General features: G+C 35.2%; 1 long non-coding RNA gene across 1 annotated transcript in view; it reads left to right on the top strand.

Moving 5' to 3' along the window:
* The window catches only part of LOC103658854, a 183535-nt gene that overhangs the window by 156220 nt on the left and 12362 nt on the right, over positions 1–14953 (top strand). The window contains exon 2 of the long non-coding RNA XR_567298.2: positions 11098–11231. This is a non-coding gene — a long non-coding RNA (uncharacterized LOC103658854). The remainder of the gene's footprint in view (positions 1–11097; positions 11232–14953) is intronic.

The raw sequence follows: 14953 nt of genomic DNA, 5'->3' as shown, positions 1-14953 counted from the left end.
AGCTTTATGGTAATTATTGAAGTGGGTAGTGTCTGTCCTCTGACTTTGTTTTTCTGCAATGTTATGTTAGTTATCCTGGGTCTGTTTTCTTTCCATATATACTTTAGAATGAGCTTGTTGATATCCCCAGAATAACTTGGGATTTTTATTGGTATTGCCTTAAATCTATAGATCAGGTTGGGAAGAATTGGCTTCTTGATATTTCTATCCATAACATTTCTGGACTACTTACCCATATATTTAAATCTTTGATTTCTTTCATTTCTTTCATTAAGTTTCCTAGTTTTTCTCACATAGATCTTACACATAATTCATTAGATGTATAGATAAGTGTTTCATATATTTTGGTGCTAATGCAATGCATTTATGTTTTTATTTCAAATTCCAATTATTTGCTGCTAATATGTGGGGGAGCCATTGACTTTATTATAGTAACCATTTATCCCTCCTTCGAATGGGTCCACCGACTTTGCCAATAAAGCTGCCAATGTTTGCCATCAACTTTGAACAGTCAGCTCTCATCCACCAGTCATAAAGCTGCAGATTTTGCAGCCTGAGCTGGAGTGGTGGAGTGAGGTGGGATTAGAAGGATATCCACGCAAGAAGGCCACAGAATTGACAGTAGGTTTCCCCATTGTGGTAGCACTTTTTCAGGAGTAAACACATTGCGTTTTGTTGTGTCTTTGGTCACTTTGAAGTACCTGAAATAGTTCGTTTTTTTTCTTTTTATATTTCATTCAGTTTCATACTTGCTTTGAAAATTGCTTGATCTCCTCACACAGATATTATTGAAAGTCCACAACCTGAATTTAATTATGAGGAAACATCAGACAAGTCGAAATATCATTCCTCCTGCCTTAAATACACTTGATATCCAAGAATGATGTTAGTTGACTTCTTCCAAAATAAAGAACCAGTCTAATACCTCCATAGGAAGCAGAAATGTTAAAATAAAATAGGTTTCTTATGATACTTATATTCAATGATATTTCTTGCACGAACAGAGGAGAACTGATGGCATTACAAACTTGGAACCAGATAAGATGTTTGACACAAACTAATCTAGTCCATAGAATTACCAGATATATGATGGCAATTTTCTCCATGATTTAATAAATAAGCACTAAATGCCCTAGGAGAGAAATGAAGTAGTATCCAGATCTTCATGATCTGGTTCTGATAAAGTTTTAATGATTATGGGAAATGTAGCTTTATCCAAACTTACCCGTAATGCTTTCTTTCTATCTAGTATTGAGGAGGTTATAAGATCTATTTGGTTTCTGTTTGATGACTATAACTCATTAGATTTAGCATGTCTTAGGCAACTGACTTAGGGAAAGGCCTTGTATAGTGAAATGCTGAAGCCATAAAAATAAAAAGCTTAATTCTTTCTGCCAAACAAGCACTGGAACTAGGAAAGCTTGATAATTTCCTATAGAATTTTCTTGGAAGTGGAGGATAAGGTGTTCTCATTAAATCCACATTTGATACAGCTGTCTAGAAGTAGCAGGCAAATCCCATGAAGCTTCCAAGGCAACAGAAGCTGTCCTCGTGCATTTCAATTAATCACTAAATTAAGTCTATATATGAGAATCAAAGGACTAAATAATAACAGCAAATAACCATTCACAAATTAAAAGATTATGTGCTATTTATACTTAATGACAATTTATTTCTGTAAGAAGTTTTTATTAAGTCCACTAGTCACAAAGAATAAATAAAAATGAGCTTGAACTTTGCAAGTATATTTGATTTTATACGTGCATTCCCTAATAATGTCTGGACTCACCAATTTGGACACCAATATCAGCACCAACTATATGTATGTGTTTATTTGTGTGCACATTTGTTAGTGCTAATCTTTGGTAATAGTCTTACATGCATTAGTGATTACTGAGTCTTACAAATGTGTATGTTGTTGATATTTTGATTCCTCTTTCTACCCTCCTTATGCTACTTGGATCCATAGCTCATTACTATAGACCCTCATTGGCAAAATTCCTCTATTCACTGTCTTTTTCTTCCTCAGTCATACTTGACTTCCACAATCCAATCCAAAATGGGCCCAAACATCCGTCTTCTGCTTTACTGAATGTGTACATCTGGACAATGCTGGAAATAATCGCACATCTGGCCGGTTGGTGTCAGATTCATGGCCACACCTTAAGTGGGTACATGACCATGATATTTTCAAGTAAGCTCACTCTCTTACTGTACTTCCATGCTAATATTACACCTTTCCTTTCATCCTCCTACCTTTCTCATATATAGTTGGTATCTTTTACCCATATTAATGATCTTTCCTCAAAAATTATGTTCCACTCAAAGTATCCTCATCTTATTTGATGGCAATTCCTTCTTGTCATTTTATCAGGCTAGTAGCTCTGGAGTTAACCTTGACTCCCCTCTTTCTTTCACATTCCATCTCTGGTCCATCAGCAGTTCTCTTTATGTTCAAAAGAGTTTCAGAATCTAACCACTTCTCACCTCCTCCACTGTTGCCCATATGATCTGACCTACAATTTTGATTATTGCAATATCTTTCCAATAGATCATGAACCTTGGCTTAATTGTCTTGGCTCTAATTGCCATCACTTAAAATGATGCCTGCCACATAGTAGATACTCAATAAGTATATGATACAATTTGATTGAATGATGCATCAGCATTCAAACATATCCATTAAGAATAACTGACTCTTTTCAACAAATGGTGCTAGGACTTACTGTAAAGATGGCAGTATCTCCCAAAGTGGTCAATAGAGTCAATGCAATCTATATAAAAATCCCAATGATATTTTTGGAAGAAATTTAAAAATCCGTCCTAAAATGCTTATGGAATCACAAGGGACCCCAAATCAGAGAAATCTTGAAAAAGAACAAAGTTGGAAAACTAAACTATTAATCATCTCTTATTTCCACGTCCTTTTCCAGTTAACGCTTCATTTTCTACCACTGTCACCTCCAACCTTCCTCACGCCCACCAAACACAAAAGTGTTGCCTCCTTCTGTTGTGTCTACCTTCTCACTTGGCACTTGCCCATCATCTTCCTCTGGATTCTGCTTTCATGTCCCCCACCACTCCATGTTCAAATTCAAACAGACACAATCTATCCTTATATGATCTCTCAGCAGGATTTGACACTTTTATTTTCTTTATCAACAGGTCTTCAAATTTTTCTCATACCACTCTGTGTTCTGATTACTTTTCTACTTTTCAAGTTATTTCTGCAACCAGACTGCAAGTGTCAGAGATCCTCAAGGCTCAGGATAAGGGCCTTTGTCTTGAGAGAAAAGACAAACAGGAGATAAATAACACCTAAATAGAAAGGAAAGCTAAGTTTATCACAGAAAATAATTTGGAAGGTACCTATCCAAACAATATACCAGACTCCATTCATATTCTTGTGATTCAGCACTAACTTGGTGCAATATATTCGGTCATCGGTATATATTATACTCAAATGCATTATCAGATTATAAGCTGAGTGACCAGAATAATAGCTAAAGGCATGTCTTTCTACTAGGTCTATGTGGCAGGCTTCAAATATTTTGAGTGTAAAAAATTTGTTTAATTAAATGATTTTTTAAAACCCGACTGAACTAAATCTACAAAGTAGGAAGAACATAGGCTTGCAGACAGCCAAATCTTATTTTTTAATATTAATTTTTTATTATGTTTTATTAGTCACCATACAGTACATCCTCAGGTTTTGATGTAATGTTCCATGATTCATTTTTTGCGTATAACACCCAGTGCTCCATGCAGTATGTGCCCTCCTTAATACCCATCACTGGCCTATCCCAATCCCCCACCCTCCTCCCCTCTGAAGCCCTCAGTTTGTTTTCTAGAGTCCATAGTCTCTCGTGGTTCATTCCCCCTTCCGTTTACCCCCCGCTTCATTATTCCTTCTACCCATCTTCCTGCTATTTCTTATGTTCCATAATTGTCTTTCTCTGCTTGACTTATTTCACTTAGCATAATCTCCTCTAGTTCCATCCATGCTGCTGCAAATGTTGGGTAATCATTCTTTCTGATGGCTGAGTAATATTCCATTGTATATATGGACCACATCTTCTTAATCCAGTCATTTGTTGAAGGGCATCTCGGCTCCTTCCACAATTTAGGTATTGTGGACAATGCTGCTATAAACATTGGGGTGCATATGGCAGCCAGATCTAATCCATTATAACATTATAATAGCTATTCAAGGTACTATTAATTTTCTCAACATCTTTGGTCTTCATTTTTCTATTGAAAAATGGGAATAACAAAGTTTAGCTCATAGAACTATTGTGAAAAACAAACTGTATGACATGTAAGCACTTCCCACCAGTAGCAATTTTTAAAGGAAATTTTCCTAATTGAAGTGCATTGATGTTGAGGTCTGTCATATACCTCAATTTCTGGATTATTCAGTTATCTTACCATTTCTTCTCATTGTCTGAAACATTAATACAATGATGTATATGAAATTTCCTTTCCCATTTTAGAGATTTGTAAATGTTAACAATTAAGGTGACTGATGTTCCATTATTCCTGTCTTCCCAGTTCACTGGAAGATGTTTTGGAATCCTTGTAAAAACCCCAATGATGTGATAATTACTTTGATTATTTTCAAAGATATTTGAAGTCCTCTGATGTCCTTAACTGATACTTTTAACTGCTGTGCAAAGCTTGAGGTAAACTGAAGAGGAAAAAAGTTGTAAAGGGAATAAATGTTGATTCAACTTTTCAGTTAAAAAATAAATGCTATTTAGTTTGCAAAACAGCAGTACTGAAGCCACCATTACTAACACCACTACTGGGTAATTGAGCAGCATTTTTAAAAGTGTACAGTGATTTAGACTGATGCTTTTCAATGTTCAGTGTGCATATATAGCATCTGGGAGCTTGTTACAATGCGGATTCCAATCAAGTCAATCTGAACTGGGAGTACAGGATCTGCATTTCTAAGCTCCTGAGTGATGCTCATAGTGTGGGGCTTCAAACTATACACATTTGCAAGGATTTGGAAGCCTTTGCTTGTGTAAAGAAATCTGAGCAAAAAAGGAAATCATCCAGTTGAACTTCATTTATCATTTAAAAAAGATTTGGACTATGCAAAAAAATCATCTCCAAGAAGTCTTTATATTTTTAGAAGGCAAAGCGAAGAATGAATAAATACATATGGAATAAACTCACCCAGTATATTGGAAATAGTTTAGGATTTGATGCCAGAGATCTGGCTTTGAATTCATCTGGGCCACTCACTAATTCTGTGATCATGGACAAAACTACCTAAATAACTTTGAACCTCAGTTTACGTATTCATAAAATAAGTTCAATGATATAAAATTGTTATAAACTTTACATGAGAAAACATACCAACATGATGAAAAATAAAGATATTTGTTTCTCTTTTTCAACATACAGAGCTTTATTTTTATATGTTGTCTATACTTTATACTGTATATTACACTTCATACTAGCACTATTTACAATATGACTATGGCACACTTTTTTCTATTTTAAATAATTATGTAAATGTTAATCATGACATTGCAAATATAAACAATACCTATCATATTTAATGGTGAGTCTTTGATAGGAATCAAAAGATGTAATTATATAATCATTCCCATGCTAATGGACGAGTATCTTTTTATAGCACAATGATCAAAAGACCCACACTATCAAAAAATTATGAATTGTCTTGTTTGTACACATGTACATGAAAGGAGAAGACCTGCATTCAAGGCTCAGCTCTGCTATTAATTCATGTTTCTTCCGGAAAGCCACTTAATTTCTGTGGATCGTGCTTTCCTACTCTGGAAAATCATATTGGATTACAATTAAAATCTCTTCCATCTCTAAGATTCTAATCTCCATGCTATTTAGGTTCTTGCAGCTTCACTGGCTGAAAGTTTAACCACATGTATGTATATACCACGGCACAATAGTGAGACTATTCTCTGAACAGTCAAGTATGAAATCAGCTATGTAAATTCAACACTCACCACATGAATATATTTACATTCAGTTAATATTTGATGCTGATAAAATCACTTGATATGAATGATAAATCATTTCGATGTGAATCTGAAGTGACAAATATGGTTGAGCATTTGCTAGCTACTCTTCCAAGCTTTTTTTTTTTTTAAACTTAAGTTGTTAAATCCTCATTATAACCCTGTGAAGTAGATGCTATTATTATCTTCGTTTTACAGTTGAGGAGACTAAGGTATGAGGAGATTAATTTGTCTATGGTCATTCAAGGTTCCAATCCCCATGACTTGGCTTTGGAGGTCACATTCTTAACCACTGTGATAAGCAACCTGTGTCACCATAACCATAAATGTTTCTTAATTCGTAATTTATTTAGTTTGTCAGGTAGGAGCATTGGATTGACTTGTTATTAGTTGATTTATGTATACGAGACTCCCATAAAATCATTCTGTCAACCAGGTTAAAGATTGCCCTCACAAACATTTTGACCAAACATTATTTTGTTGCAGTATCCTGTGTAGTCACATGCTTGACAGATTTTTGATACCTGCTTTACCCTGCCACCCCTTGCCCTCACTGCACCATTCTTCCCTCAGATAAGAGAAAAACATGCTTAAGGGACCCAAGAAATTAAAATCATCAGAAAGTCACTCATTCTTTTTTTGTTAACGCATTTGAAACTGCTAAAGGAGAGGGATTTTCTTCTGGGTAGTATTGCAATACATTATGTAGTTTCTAGGGAAAATAGTTCACTGCGTTTTTTTGGTAACAAGTCAAGTACATATAAATTCAAGTCCAGGTTAAGTAGTTATGCTTTTTGAAGATTTTATATCTGGTGTGGTCTGCTCAGTGTCACCAGGTTTCCACAGCAATATAGCTGTAACATTCCTTCTGAGAGAACTTGCATCGGGCACACTGGAGCAAATTTATGTCATCGACCCCCACAAGGTATTAATCATTCTTTGAGGTCATTTTCAGCTATCAAAGTAAGTGCATCTGAAAAAAATTGCTAAAACTGCTTTCAAGCCAGTTCTCGTGGTTAGTTTTCGTGGCGGAAAAACAAAAGTTGAAAATTCACAAAACAAATTTCTTGGCAGAGAAAGTATGAAGATTGAGATTCAGATGAGGGTGTTGCCATTCATTAGCACACTTACAAAATGTCTGTGTTATGAAAACCAGGGCACACTTAGAGGAAAATAAACAGATTTATCTGGTTACAATTTTATGAGGTACAATGTTGAAAAGTTTCCACTGTCTGTGTGAAATCCTGACAAGATAATTCAGACATGGCTGGACTGATGTGACTTTTCTGTCTGGTGCTAGAAAACGCAGTAACAGCCAGATACACTTCTCATTTGAGACTAGGCCAGGTTCTAAAGGACTGTTTATATTTTCAAGATTTTATCTTGTAGAAGTCAGACAACCAGCTTTGGTACATGAATGGGAGCTGGTTATTACCTAACTAAATATCTGTAGTCAAACTGAGGGGAATGAGAGTGCTGACATTTAGTCAGGACTATTTCATTGTCAAGTGCCTCAGAACTTGGCTGACAGAGGAATTTCACCTCCATGGAAAAGCCCAGAGGCCTAAACTCTACCTGAATCTGGGCTTGCAGTGTAAGGAGAGGAAGCAGATATTTAAAGGTGGTCTAAGATGTATAAAGATTACAATGAGTCCATGGAAAACAGACTCATAAAGAGTCTTTTATTTGACATTTCTATCTTTATGTGCATATGAGTATTTTGTACTTATATGCATGTAATTTCATTAAGAAATACAGAATTTTAAAAGGAACCACCAACTGAAAGCATCTTTTCTAAACTGTTCTCTCCTACCACTTTCCTCCCCAGCCCTAAGTGAGATCTTATAGCTTGAGGATTTTTTTATGCACAGTTGATTCCAAAGCCCACATCTAAGAGGGAGAGTGCTGGCATCCTTGGTGAAGCTGTTCAGTTTGGGACAAGACTTCCTGGTTCTTACAGGCATTTAAGATGGTTGGGGATGCAATTCAACTATTTCCAAGCAGTTGTCTTCTTGATGTTTCTCATTTTCCAACTGCAGTAGTTTGACAATAGGATTTTTTCCCCTAGTATAAAAATATTTAAGCGTAGTTTATTCCACACTTCTTTGAAACACTTACCAGTGTCTTAAAGTCTTACCCAAATTCATATGTATATTAAGGAGATTTTGCCCAACTTTTTGAGGCTTACCCAATTTATAAGCACAGTGTGAAATATCTCAAAAAAAAATCAGGCTGTAAAAGAAGGAATTTAATGTTTTTAGGAACTGGAATTCCTTTTCAGTAGCAACAAATATTGACTAGATTATGTAAAGTGAAGAGTGATTTAATGAATAATTTCCCAAGGCTACTTGGAAGTTTACGTGTCTTCTTCTTGGCCCTGACCAACCCCTTACCCCACAGAACTTCTTTCCAAGAGTCTGGTATCTCATCTCACACTCTTTAGAAATAAGTATGCTTTATTTGTCCATTTTTCCCCGTGTATATAAAAATCCAACATAAGACTTTAAATCAACAAATATATAAGTATGTATTTGTTAGACTCAGTCCGTATTAGGTACTGTACCAGGCAAACCTTAGGTCAATAAATCAAGTATAGACTTGGTTACTCCAGTATGACAGTGATGGGATTACATGGGGTAGAGGGAAAATTCCAGACAGGAAGATTACTCAGCATTAAGCTGCTATTTACCATGGGTTCACCTAGCAAATGTGACTGTTTCATCCTACCTTAAATATTCTCTACAACTGCCTTTATATCAATGTAGAAGAGAAATACTTGGGATGGAACAGTTCAGTATAGTTTGAAGATGTCTGTCTCTTTAGACTTAGCCTATTTGTTGTCCAACATGCTAATTTCGCTTCTCACTGGCTGCTATAGACTGAATGTTCATGTCCCTCCAGAATTCATATGTTAAATCCTGATACCTAATGTTAGAGTATTAGGAGGTGGGACCTTTCCAAGGTGGTTAGAGCATAAGGGTAGAAGATAGAGCCCTCATGAATGGAATTAGTGCCCTTATAAAAGAGGCTCCAGGGAGCTCTCTTGCCCCCTTTTCATCATATGAGGTTACAGTGACGGGCAGCCAGCTTGTGAACCAGGAAGCTGGCCCTCACCACATAGCAAATCTGCTAGGGCCTTGATCTTAGACTTTCTAGCCTCCAGAATTTGAGAAATCAATTTCTCTTGTTTCTAAGCACCCAGTCTCTGGTATTTTATTATCAATCCAAATGGACTGACACTCTGGCTTGTGGCTTACTTTTATAATCTGAAGTGTTGGGTAGTAGCTTTCTTTGATTTTTGAAGAAGGTGATATAGTACTTATTTCATAATTGTGCCTGTGTGTGTGAGAGAGTCTTCCAAATCTAATCATGTAATAGCTGCCATTTGATTTTCACAGTCTTTTTTTATTATAGATATGAGAAGCAGAGTAATAAAATCCATAGAAAATTAGACAATATCATTTTTAGCAAATAATGTACTTTTTCAAATCTAAAGTAACATGAAAAGGTATCATTGATTTACTGACACCTCCTTTAAAAGTCTACTTTTAAAAAGTCCACTACAAAGGTATGCATCAGTTATAAAAAATGCATACTAATTATGGAAATGTTAAAATGTGAAAATAAATCATTGCTTATAATTATGGAAATGCAATAGTTTTTCTTTTTATGTATCAAATTATTTTACTAGACATGATATTAAATTATATTGATTCATAAATACTTGAATGCCACCCATTTATGCTATAACAATACTTTATTATAGTGGGTGGTCAGTCATACAAAAACTTAGAGAATAGAATTCTAAAATGGAAAATGATTGTGCTCTCCCTCTATCTAAACTTGTTCTTGGAACAATTTTGCTTTGAGAACTGTAATAATGCTAAGGTTCACGAACCTTCTCTCAGTCTCCTCAGAAACTTATCCAGATCAGCATTTCCCCATCTTTCATGGAATAAAAGGTGGGGATGTGGTCAGTTTTTCTGGGACATGTTGCCAAAACTTTAAGGTTATATCAACAATAGAGTGGATATAAGAATGAACCATCCTTTCTATTAAGATGGGAGGAAAAGAGACCCAATTTCATTTAGAGGTTTGCTTTGAACATTTTCTCTGTGTTCTGAAGTGACCTGAAGTTGCTTCTACCACCACACCCAATCCCACAAGGATTTTAATTGGCATGCCTGATAATATTGTTTTAAATTTAGTAGGGAAGGCCTCCCACCACTAACTGTTTCTATAGAGCATTATTGAACTCTTGGGGAATTTTTCCTCCAAAGAAAGCATGGAATTCCTCTCTGAAATATTTATTTCTCTAGGACTCCAAATGGAAGTGTCTGGAATAAAAAAGAGAGTGAGAATGAGAGAGTGAGAGAGTAGGAGAGAGACGGGGAGTGGGGGAAGGAAGGAGGGAGAAAGAGATTCTTGGCAAATAACTCTTTTTGGATTTTTGCACATTTGCATTCAGCTGAGAATATATTTGACTTTTGCCAAGTGAGATTTGGAAGATTCTAACAAAAAACTTCAGAAGTGTGAACGAAAATCTACTGATCATTTTCCCTATCTTTGGAAATATACTTATTTCAATTTACCCGATAGGAAGGAAGTAAATGACTATTTATTTGCTCTTTGTTGTCTAATAAGCAGATATCATTGAACCTAAAATCATCTTTTTCTTGAGCTTTTAGGTTGCATCCAAACTCTAAGCTGCAATAATAGACAAGTCACCATTTGGGGTCCTGCCAAGATTTTTTTTTCTGATAGTAATTTTCCAGTAGTACACCCAAATTAAATTCTAAGATGTCCAGAATATTTAGGCCATGTCAAGAGCAGTTGTCCTCTGTTCCGCCATTTAGATGGATGACATACTACCTGTAAGTCTACCCCTATCAAAAACAACTAGTCTACATTTCTTTTTTTTTTCCTTTCTTTTTTAAAAATCTGCATTTCTTTTAATTTGCTCATTCTAGTGTGAAACTTCACTGTTGGATACTTTTAGGGAATATACAACTATGTTTAATTTCCTTCTTATTATATCCTTCAGATGATCTCAAATGACCCACATCCTTTCTTATGCATCCTACAGAGATAATCACCAAAGAGTGGGTTTTGGCTAATAGACACTGATGCCCGGAAGACCAATCAAAATGAAGAGCCAGAGTCAAGATCCCGATTCCTTTCCTGCCATCCCTTCCAAAGTAGCCTTTTTCATGCATCCAGGTAATGCTTGGGCTCTCAATCCAAGATTAAAAACATCTGCTAGAGGACTTGTCAAACAGTCTTGGAACACTTAGTCGAATTCACAGTAACTCCATCTGGGGCTGGTGATACTTACTTCTTTCATATCTTTAATTGTTTCTAGCACCTCCATAGATCAAAGTTCTCTCCATAATCCTTTCTTTCCATCATGGCATATTTACCCATTTTATATCAAAATATATAATCTTTACCATCTGGTTTCATAGAGGAGTATAAATCTTTATCAAAGTAGATTAACATTAAGTAACTTTTTTCCCAGCTCTTTGTGCCTGTATTTCTTATGTGCAAATTTAAGAAAATCATCCTCTCTTCCATGTTAGAATTTAAATGTAGAAACAAGATTCCTGGGCTTTTCTCACTGTGGAATATTTTTACATGTTGCCTTGTGCTTGAATTTAGAAGTTCAAAGGAAGTTAGTGTTTTGTTATCCTTCATCTTCTGTACTAGAATGATATATATTGCTCTTACAACAAATATTACTTGATCTTGATTATAACTTTGCACGTTTAGAAATCTATGTCATGTCATGAAACTATAAACATCAAAAAGACATGATTAGTTTTTAACAATTTTTAGTACTTGGTCCAGTGACTAGTTTGTAGTAGATACTCAGTAAATTATTATATTAATACAATAGATTGTTATATTATTATGTAATCATAATACTCATGTTAAATTATAGATTTTCATGTTAAAATGAAAATCGTAAATTGCCTAAATGTTGTAAAACCTTAAATAATAGGCTAAAATTATTACACATACACATAAATATTATGTAATGATCTGATTCATACAAATGAATGTATCGCTCTAGTTGTGATAATTCATAAGCCCCTATAAAATATTATTTCTGTTTCATCCTCTATCCCTACAATACTTCATATTTTCCTACTAGTACACATCTAATATACTCTTTTGTCTTGTACACAATGTAGTAGTTTTTTGCTTCTACTCACCCCACACTTTCTATCATGCACACAGTCTGGGTTTTTAATATAAACAGCACATTATTTACAAGAAAATAGATGGTTAAATCTTAAAATGTTTGTGCTGTTAATTTATTTTCTATAGCTAAATATTATCTTTTTTATATCACGTTTCTGATTGGATGTCAGTGAGTCACTCTTGAAAACACAGACTGAATTCTCATTAATTACTATCAATAAGATAAATTCACATTCTCTCTAATTCCCAACACTGAAAAGTAGGCATGGACTGAAGAGACACTTTTAAGTGAGAAGACCTTACTATAAAAAGTGTTCTGGAATCTGGTAGACTTAGCCTTTTATCCATTTTGGATAGTTACCAATTCTCTAATCCTAGTGTTAAGGGTAACACCTCAATCATGTTCCTCTTATCCAGGACTAAATAAATGTTTCTTTCTAAGGCAAAGACCCCTTTCAGAGAGCACACCATAAATTCTAAATATACCTCATATTCTTCTATTATGACATACGCCACTGAAAACTATGAAAAATGAGCTAATTTTAAGGCAAAGCTTTGAAAAGATAGCATTACTTATAATAGCATCTATCCTATTGAACTTCAAAGAGTGAAGTATTTCAAGAGCAAATGTCAAGGCTGTGTTGGGGAAATCTGTAGAGAGAAAAGAAAAGAAATATCTAAGGTCATGTGTCTACACCAAGTTTTATTGAAATTATAGCTCAAGAAACTTTGGGATTTTGATGTAACATCATATTTACATTGATAAAGTGAAACATTTATGTTTGGACCATTAAATTTACAAATACATAGTTATCTAAAAAATAGAAATAATTTTTAAATATTTACAATGGTACTCTTTTATCCCCTGATTTACTGTAGCTGTAAAAAGTGCCTCAAAGAGGAGAAAGATCCTTGAAGTGGGAATCCAAAGACATATTTTAATTCAGTGTCTGATACTAACTAGATAATATGATCATAGGCAATATATTTTTTCCTCTGGGCCTCTTATGTAAAATTAAAGGAGTGAACTATATAATTTTTAAAGTTCCTTTAAACATTGAAATTGTATGATCATATAGAAATGTTTAGATTACAATCATTCTACTCAAGCCAATGCCACATAAACTCTGCAGTGTCATCCCAACTCTCAACTGTAAAAGCTGAGTGAGGAGGCTAAAATTCACTCTCCTGAGGTGGTAATGAGGCACCTCAACACCCCCAAATGCTGATGTCAGGGAAAACCAAGTAGCAAGCTGGGACTTTCATCCCTACAGACCACTAATAAGCCCTTATTCTAACCCTCAGTGTCAGTGGAGACCAACTAGGGAGCCTAGATTTCCACTCCCACCCAGGAGTAATAAGACATCCATCCCTTCCCCTGTTTCCTGGGTGGTGTCAGAGTAGCCCTGGTGGAAAGTCAGGACTTTCACAATAGCTAAGCCCACCCAGCAGTAATGAGGAGCTTTCTTTCTTGTGTCAATGGAGGATAGGTGGGAAATTGGACTTTAACCACCACCTAACAATAATGATGAACTGCCCCCCCTTCCCTGCCAGAACAGTGTCAGAGAAAGCTAGCTGAAACAGAAGATTTAAATAAGATCTGAGTCTCAGAAGGTAATGCAAAAATGTCCTGGTTGCAATAAAATATCATTCATCATACCAAAAACCAGGATGATGCGAAGAAATAATCAAAGGATTACTAACATCAAGATGACGTAAATGTTAGAATTATTTTACAAATATCTTCTTTTTTTTTTTTGAGATTTTATCTATTTATTTGACAGAGAGAGAGACAGCCAGCGAGAGAGAGAACACAAGCAGGGGGAGTAGGAGAGGAAGAAGCAGGCTCCCAGTGGAAGAGCCTGATGCGGGGCTCGATCCAAGAATGCTGGGATCACGCCCAAAGCCGAAGGCAGACACTTAATGACTGAGCCACCCATGTGCCCCCTATTTGACAAATATCTTAAAAGAGCCATCATAAAAATACTTCAGTGAGCGACTAAAAACATACTTGAAGCAAATGAAGAATTAGAAAGTCTTAGCAAATAATTGATGATGTAAAGAAGAACCAAATGGAAATTTTATGACTGGAAAATACCATGATCAAAATTAAAAGCCTCAACGGCAGAGAGTAAGGGACAAAGGGAAGGATAGCTATAATTGAAATTACTCAATTTGAACAACAGAGATTAAATAAACTAAACATAAATGAACAGAGCCTCAGGGACTTTAGAGATTATAACAAAAGATCTAATATTAATGTCATAGAATATCTAGAAGGAGGAGAGAAAAGGGCAAGGCTGAAAAAATACTAAGAAATAAAGGCTGAAAACTTCTCAAATTCAGCAAGAGATATAATGAGCCCCACAGAAATTAATGTCAAAGCGCATCAAAATTAAAAATACTGAAAATTAAGGACAAACCTTGAAGCAGTCAGAGAAATACAACACCTCATATGTAGGAGAAAAACAATTAGAATGACAGACTTCTTTCAAGAATGCATGGAAACAAGAAGGAAGTGAGACAATATTTATTTTTCAGGTGTTATAGGAAAAAATTGTCAACTCAATCTTACAGCTAGTGAGTATCTCTCACTAAGAGAGATTTACTCTTAGTGAGACAAACTAAGGGAGTTTGTCCCAGGAGGCTACCCTAAAAGAATGGCTAAAGGAATTTCTCTAAACAGGAAGGAAAACATTTTGAGAAGCAACCTTAGAATATCAGAAATAAAGAACATA

This window comes from Ursus maritimus, unplaced genomic scaffold, assembly GCF_017311325.1.
Source record: "Ursus maritimus isolate PB19 unplaced genomic scaffold, ASM1731132v1 scaffold_3, whole genome shotgun sequence".
Classification (NCBI taxonomy): Eukaryota; Metazoa; Chordata; class Mammalia; order Carnivora; family Ursidae; genus Ursus; species Ursus maritimus.
This window is presented reverse-complemented; position numbering and strand designations above follow the sequence as displayed.